The sequence below is a fragment of the Beta vulgaris genome, chromosome 9 (genome assembly GCF_026745355.1).
Source record: "Beta vulgaris subsp. vulgaris cultivar EL10 chromosome 9, EL10.2, whole genome shotgun sequence".
Lineage (NCBI taxonomy): Eukaryota > Viridiplantae > Streptophyta > Magnoliopsida > Caryophyllales > Amaranthaceae > Beta > Beta vulgaris.
This window is the reverse complement of record NC_079210.1, coordinates 44303385-44312562: the sequence shown is the minus strand read 5'-3', so window position 1 is coordinate 44312562 and position 9178 is coordinate 44303385.

Here is a 9178-nt window from a genome sequence, read left to right as displayed (position 1 = left end):
GGATTCTCGGCCGCCTTGAGAAGGTCGAAAAACTTCTTTGCTTCACCATTCGGTTCTTCTTCAACTGAGTTTGAACCGGCAAGCATAGCATGATCTTCAGTATTCCCTAAAGCATCCACAACCATATCCATATACGGATTTGACTGAGCAGAAGATGAGGAGGACCCCGTAGCACGTTCACCATGACATAACCAGTCAAAGTAATTCGGTTTAAAACCCTTACTGTACAAATGTACTTTGACCGTGTCCACATCCAAATAACGCAAGTTATTACACTCATGCATGGACATTTTATCTTATCACCGTCAATTTAAATGAGGATGTTGTAAACAAACTCAATGAACTTATCAACTCCTTTCACATACTCAGTTCTAAGGGCACGCCCATCAAGTATGTTATACATCCAGCTACGTTCCTTCCTTTTCATAATTTAAAACTCTACATACAACTAGAAAATATCAATTCACTATATTCACTACTTGTTAATAGGAGTACGTAAGATATGTAGTAGACAAATATTAGACAATTTATGAATAATAAGAATTACTAACAAATCCAAAAGATTAACAGCACTACATAATAAATAAAGCAAAGTAAGTATATAATAAATACATTCATATATATATATATATACTGAACATATACTAGATCTATTATTCTAAACATACAAAACAAAGTCAAGACCGATACTTTCTTTGACTCAATAACCATGATAAGTGATCATCTGTCCTCAAAACTAAATGTTTTCGTTTTGTATTAAAGTTGAATAAATTGAGAGTCAACCAACAAACCCCACAAGCCAAACAGAATATCAGATGATACTCATTATTATAGGACCACTAGTTATTTAAAATTGGGCATTTTCCTACATGCTATAACTAAGATAATGCTCAGATGAGTCATAACTTATATGGAAAATAATGAGCAAACAATTCACCAACATTCAACTACCCATTATATTACATTGACAATGTCACACAAATTAATATTAAAACAACAGCTAGCAACTATAATATCAATTTAATTATCAACCACAAGTTCACTTAACAACAATAACAAATTCAAACACCAACAACAATAACAAATTCAAACACCAACAACAACAACAAATTCCCTTAACAACATCAACAACAATGCAATTGAAAACACCAACAACAACAATCATCTTTCACAACAACAACATCAAATCAATATACCAAAAATCTCAATCAACAACAAGGAATTCAAGCCAAAAATTAACAAAACTAAGGTACAAGTTCATACCATATGTTTCTGTAGAAGGGAGACTCAAGGCGGCGGCGGCACGACGCCGGTGAAGTTCCGGCAGGAGCAGCGGTAGGAGCAGCGGCAGGCGGTGCAGTGCAGGCGGCAAGCGTCGAGAGTGTGGACAGACACGAGGCGCAGAGGTGCGAAAGAATAGAGGGGTTAGGGAACGCGATTGGAGTGGCGGTGGCGGTCCTCCGGCGACTATGGCGGCGCAGCGGTTCACCGGAGAGAGTAAAGGGCCGCTGTTCGCCTGAGAGAATAGAGGGGTTGGGTTTGGAGTTTCGTAGATATGTGGTCGAAATGTGATTGCAAGGGTCGTGTTTGCTAATATTATACCCGAGATTTTAGCGTCCGTCAAATACCCTGTAGAGTCCGCCTGACGGACGTAAACTTAGCGTCCGCCAAAAAGCAGACGGTAAGTTTCACAAATGGACGTTAAATTCCGTCTGTCTTTTCCGCGGACGGTAAATTCCAAAAATCGGATGCTAAATAGCGTCCGCCCAAAGAACGGACGGTATTTTGACGGATACCGTCTGATTTTTTGGCGGACGCTACGTGCAGACGCTATAAAGACGGATTCTTGTTGTGTGATAGCAAAGTGAGAAATATTAAGTCTCTTTACATATGTGAAACTAGCCTTATATGCACACGATACATGCATTAATATCAAAACTTGCTATTTTATTATACGGTTTTTTCACCAGGTACTCCTGAGGTTTCTTAATATTCATCTGGTACCCTCGCGTTTTCCAAAACTTGGTACCCCTGTGGTTTGGAAAATACCTAACGTGACCCTACCGTCAACTTTATATTGAATATAACCCTAAAAAAGGTTAATTAACCTTAACTTCTAACCCTACCCTAACCACTAACCCTAACCCTCAACCTCCCACGGGGGTAGGGGAGGGGAACGCAAAATTCGACGAGGGGTGGGGGGAGGCGCTGTGCAAGGGGAGGGGCCGGGGTGGTGGGAGGGGTTGCGGTAGGGAGGGTCATGGTGGTGGGAGGCTTAAGGGTGGTGGGGTGGTGGGCTTTGGGTGGTTAGGACATTAGGGTGAGGTGGGGTCAGGTGGTGAATTTAGGGGTTAGGGAGAGAGATAGGTTAATTAGGGTTTAAAAGTATTAATTAGGTTTAATTAGAGTTAATTAGGATTAATTAGTATTAATTAGGTTAGTTAGGGGTTAGTTTAGTTGATTTAGCCTTAATGATTAACGAAGTTGACGACCACTAGTCATTAAGGGTATTATGATGATTTTTCCAAACTACATGGGTACTTGTGAATTTTGCAAAACGTGAGGGTACCAGGTGAATATTAAGAAACCTCAGGGGTACCTGTTCAAAAAATCGTTTATTATATCCTTCATCCGTACTATAGTTATGATTACACTTAAAATGTGAAAGATTAATAGTTAGATGAATTTATAAAGTTACTTTTTTAGATTAATATTAACCCCTGACCTCACCATCACTAAACTATCATTTCCATCAAAATTATGAAACTGAAAATTCTTATAATTGACGAATAACAACACTTCTGCAAATGTATAACAATAATGCCAACAACACAACTATAATCCAACATCTATGGAAACATCCATCACTAAACTTCGATCAAACTAGAAGTTAGCTAATACGAAATATATCCATATATAATTTCCAAATGTAAGCTCATGAGATCAACCAAAGAAGAAGATGATGTGTCAAAATAAATTTATTGGTGATTTATGAGTAATTGAGTCGACATTCACAACTCATTATCATGTACATACTCCTATAATACAAGAGAATTTTACAATATTCAAAAGCAACTAAATTCAAACGAAATGCACATACAAAAATGGAAGTGTTGACGAGGTGTTTAAGAGCTTTGATGATGTAGCATATAATTATGATATATGAAGATTAGAGCTAGGATGGAAAGAGATTCGACCACATAAAATAGATATAAACTAGTTATTAGGCCCGGGCTATGCCCCGGGTAAGAAAATTTTTATTTATAAATATTGTACTTTGATATAATAGCACTAAATACTACTTGATCTAGTGGTTAAAACTTTAGCACATGAACTTGAGGTCACGAGATCAAAACCTATACTATGCAATTTCTAATTTTTTTTATTGTACATGGATTACATGATCTTAAACTCCCTAGAGAGAGCGCCACGTGGCACCGTTCTTGATTTACGCACGCCTTTTAATATATTAGTATAGATTTAAAGGAAGGGGAAGAAATACTTTTTTTTTCTAAACTCGATATCAGTATATAAATGGATTTAAAAAATTAAGGTTACATAATTTAATAATTTAATGGTGTTGATTTTGTTAAAATAAATGACCCAAACTAAGTCGACTCATATCCTAATTTTCCTAATATTTCACATTATTGTCCAACAAAGTCTTCTAAAAGCAAAAATAATTGCTTAAGAAGTTCTTAAACCACTATTAGAACTATTTTGACCAAAGGAAAAAAACGATTTATATCATTACGAAAGGACATTTTTGGTATAGTGTGGATTAATCGCAAATAAGTACATACACCCAAGTGCATGTGGAGCATGGTGCACCCTTTTCTAAATTACGTCGTTTTATCATTTTTAGAGTCTATAATTTTAGAAAATTATTGTTATTTGCTTCCTTAAATTTTGCAACTAAAGATTCCTTTTTCAAATTTAAATTTAAAAGGTATATGTTCTTTTACCTTAAGTGTAGATGTTCATTTATTATATGTTCTTTTCATCATGACATTCGTTCCTTTATAAATATAAATATACACGTTCTTTAATCGTAAGTCGTGTGTTCTTTTTCTAACATAGAAAAGTTGTTGAAAAATGTTCGTGTTCTTTTATATAAATTGCATGTTCTTTTTGGGTGCACAATGAGCATGGTGCACCCTAGTGCATAATCCACGCTTTGTGGATTAATAGGCGAACTAAATAGAGGTTTAATCGATTTCAGGTCATTTAAGTTAATATAATCAATATCAGTAATAATTGAGGGTGTGGTATATTATTTGTAAATTTAAGAGATACAGATGAATCTTTGAAATCGTAAAAGTCACTCTTTAATTTCGTAAAATCTCAGGAATAATGGGTGAAAAATCCATTTTTAAATGTATAAGAAAAAATGGAATTAAATCATTGGATGATAGTGGTTACTAATAATACAAATGTTACATGTATGTAATAACGGAGGAGTTTTGGGTTTGAGTTTACTCGCCAAATTTTGTGTTCGGTTTCAGATTAAGTACATGGAGTCAGTTGGTACCCCCAAGGTAAAAATCACGTAGCCCAAGTCGAATTGTCGGGAACAGTTCATGTTACCTTGAACATGCGGGCGTGACTTATTAAGAGGCCCCGTGCTCAAGCCCATCAATTATGCAAAAGTGCTGATCTCATCTTCATGCTCACCTATCAAAGCCCATTTGTCTATTTATGAAGTTGAGTCATAGAAGTATTTAAAGAAATGATCTATACAAATATTTAAAAGATATTCCTATCAAAAAAATAATGTTATATGCCACTCTTCAATGTATATGTTACATGTTTAATAATGCGTACCTACTAAAAATCAAACCCATGACCTTTGAAATGAAAAGTGAGAGTTTAACCACCAATCCATCACAATCTTAATGTTTATGTTTCAAAAGTCTAATTTGTTGCTTCTTAGGCGTGTATGGTAATTAATGAGTTACCAACGCCATAGTGCAATAGGTCTTCAAAAGCATCGCAGAATAAGCTATCAATCGATCTGAACGCTCCACAATCATCCAAGCTTTCGTGCAAATTCCAATCAACTCCATAATCCTAGCAATAAACGCCATAATCCCACAAAAACAAAACACACCCAAGCAGAGTAATAGCGAAAAATAAAGAAGAATAGCTTTAAAAGATTGAATATATGGGGAAAATATGATGGAAACACACATATATATCACATAAAAATGAGTATATAAACGTGTTCTCATTAACCCCAAAAGGAACATTTATAGTATATCAAATATAACCTGCCTATTAGTTATAACTATGAAAACATTATCTTAAACTGAGGAGAATTGGGGTTGATAGAATTTTTCCTGCATGTGGTGAAGAAAACTAATCAGTGTCACATGCTCTTGTTTTATTCTCGGAAATTAGATGGATTTTGTTAGAACCCAAGGTGACACTCAAGAAGGGGGGGGGGGTTGAATTGAGTGACGAAATTTGATTGATTTTCGCAAAACCTTCGTTATTGCACAGTGCCAGCCACTGTGCGAAATAATCGTAAATCTCTAATTTGAGTTTTTGCGAAAACTAAAACTTAAATTACGTATAATTTGATGCACAAACACAGAATATAACGTGGTTCAATCTCACCTCTGAGATCTACGTCCACACGAAACAAAACTCTTTATTTCTTTGAATCTTAAGATACCAACCTCTTGATACAATAAGACTCCCTCACTACTAACCCTAGTAGTGCTAACCAACTCTTAACTCTAAGAATTGACACTCTCCATAATAGTGAAATTACAGAAAGAAAGAATCCTCAAACGTGTGCTTCTTAGTCAAGCAATTAGAGGACAATTACACTCGTATATTCGTTACTTGAATCTGACTCAAACAGTGCTATACTCTGTGCGAAAGGAAATAGTTTTCAGCTCTTAATATCTCCGATTTTTCTCTCTGAAAACGTGCGTGAGATCTAAAAGTGAATTATAAATCCCTTTTATAAGACTTGGTTTGGACGAAAATCCTTCAAAAATATCTTTATCTTTTAATCCTTAATTTAAGGGATAAAACTCTCTTTTTAGAAAAAACAAACTTTATCTTTTTCTATCTTTATCTTTAATCTCAAAAAGATAAGTTTTTTCTTATTAGATTTTCTTTTCAACTAAAATTTTGTTTTTATCAAAAAATATTTTCCAAATCCTTTTTGAAAACCAAATTACGTTGTTTACTAAAATTCTTTTCTAAAACTCGTTTTCATAAAATTATTTTATAAACACGTTTGTAAAAATATTTTTCTAAAACCACGTTTTTTATAAAATTCTTTTTCTAAAACATTTTTTATGAAAATCTTTTATCTTATTTTATAAACTAATTTCCTTTTTATATAGACATACAATATTAATACAATTATTTATTTTCTTAACTCTAAGAAAATAATAATTATACTAATTTTATATTTCTATATTTAGCACATAGTATATCACCTAGTTCAAGCCTATTACATTTTTACACAAAGTAACTATTCTAAGGAACATATAAACTTGACTTCAATCTTGATTCTTCTTTTCTTCAAAGTCTTCATTTATTAATTCATTTCTTCATGCATCTGTTTCAACTGTTACATACTTTCATACTATAACATATTATATTAATTTTCATCATCAAAACATAATATGTGCATAAACCATAACATGTACATGCACAACAGATTTGGAGGGTGTGTCCTCTGCGCTTGGAGGTGAAAGAGGATGTTGCAAGGTGTTTGCTAACATGGTGCGAAAGTCTGGTGAAGATTGTGAAGGTGGAAGTGTGGTGGGATATTTTTTGGAGTTTACTGTGGGAGTGTGTGGTGTGTGGCTGCGCCGCAACGCCTGGATTTATGAGAAGAGGAGGATTCATGTAGATGATGTTATTCGCAAGCTAAGGTTGTGGGTCTATTAGTTGAGGAATGCCGACAAGGAGTTGAAATGATTAGCCACCTCAACTCTGGGAATGAAGTGGTGAATGTGTGGAAGCCGCCGAACAGTGCGTGGGCACTACAAAATTAATTCTGATGTTGTTGTTTTCGGGGATGGTACTGTGGCGCTAGGCGAGGTTATGCGAGATGCGGAAGGAGATGTCATGACATCGCTGTGTGTAAAGGTGAAGGGGAGGCTCGAGATTAGCGAAGCGGAAGGAATTGCGGATCGTCAAGCTCTTCAATCATTTGAACAAAAAAGGTAAGAGAGAGCAGACAGGGTTTGGGAATATTGTCTGATAATCTTATGATCATATAGGTAGAGAAAGAAACAAGGTTGCTCGTAACCTTGCTCATCTTAGTCGTCGTTTTGGGGAATTGCGAGTTTGGATGGAAGAAGTGCCTTAAGAGGCGAATATCTTTGTAATCTCTTAATTAGTTGGATTTAAAGAATGAATAAATGGTCTGCTGTTACCATAAAAAAAAGCATATTTTAAACTAAATAAAATATCAAGAAAGACTATCTAAATTTAGAAAATACTCCTAAATCTATCCTAACACTATGCAAATAAATTAGTTGAAACTGCTTCACGCTCGAATCTCCCATCCCAAAACAATCGAATTTTTTCCTTGGATAATGCAAAATTGGGTTTTAATTCCCAAAATATGCCCAAAAAAACTAAAATTCCCTGCGTACCGTCCACGTAGGACGGCACGCGAGAATTTTTTTTTTAGTAAAACCGCTACTTGCAGTAGCGGTTTACAAGTGCCGAGAATTTTTTTTTTTTTTCAACTTAGGTAAAACCGCTACTCGGAGTAGCGGTTTATTATGAAAACTGATATCTGCTTACCATATTTTGCGCAGGTAAATCGCTACTCGGTTTATATTTATAAACCGCTACTTCGAGTAGCGTCCGAGTAGCGGTTTATATTTATAAACCGCTACTCAGAGTAGCGGTTTATTTTAAAATTAAACCGCTACTTTGAGTAGCGGTTTCCGTGGGTTAAAACAAAAAAAAAAAAAAATTTCTCGCGTGCCGTCCTACGTGGACGGTACGCAGGGAATTTTAATTTTTTTGGGCATATTTTGGGAATTAAAACCCACTTTTGCATTATTTAAGGAAAAAATTCCAAAACAATCAATTAAAAAGAAAGAAACCATAATTTTATTTATTTTATTATTTCGATCTTCATCTTCTTCATATAAAATAAAACTTAGATCGGTCTAATATTTTACAAGGATTGGACGGGATTTTTGGGACTGCAACCGAAGAGCAACGGGCAGAGTGTGAGGGAGAGTTGATAGGTTTGTGATGCAAATAGGAACATGCACTCAAGTACATGTATATTATGGTGCACCCTCTGCTTAACGACGTAGTTTTAATATTTTAGGCGCTCATGATTTTAAGAAAAATATTGTTATTCGCTTACTTAAATCTTGCAATTTGTTTTACTTTTCAATAAAAGAAAAAAGATGGCTATTGGTGAGATTCTTTTTAAAAAAATTTGAATTTAAAAGGTATGTTCTTTTAATTTAAACTAGATGTTCATTTACAATATGTTCTTTTTATTAGGACCTATGTTCTTTTATAATGTGTGCTTTGTTTATCTTGAAAAGTTGTTGAAAAAAGTTCCTCTCTTTTATATAAATGGTGTGTTCTTTCGGATGCACAATGAGCATTGTATACCCCGGTGCATAATCCCTCCTTTCGGAGTGCGATGTCCGACGAACCAAGGAAATAATGACAGGGTAGGGATTTTGGCTCCGTTCTTTTGGACAAAGTTAATGAAATATTCAGTCTAGGCAGTTCGGTTTTGTTTAGGCAAGTTTAGTTCAATTCTTTTAGTAATCTCTCACGATGTCAGTTCAGTTTAGACAAATTAAGTTCATTTCAATTCAAACAAATTAAGTTCAGCGTCTTAGTATTATTCTATACCCCTTTGGTGTAAATATAGAGTAACAAGGGCAAATAAATTGACTGGTAGATTGACAAGGAATTGTGACGGCCTTATGGGACAATTCTTGGCTGGCGAAAACGCTTATTCCCTTTACTTGCGATTTATATACGTGATGCGTGCCTGCTGCTTTTTTCAAACATAAATTCTAGCCTCTTGAATTGGGAATAATCAAGGTTAAAAGTTTGAATATTAGATATTCCTTTTGGCTAAATTTCGTGGTTAAGTCTCTATCACTTAACCCTTCTTTTATTAATTTTTTTCTACTTATCTTTCTTTAGAGTTTTCAAA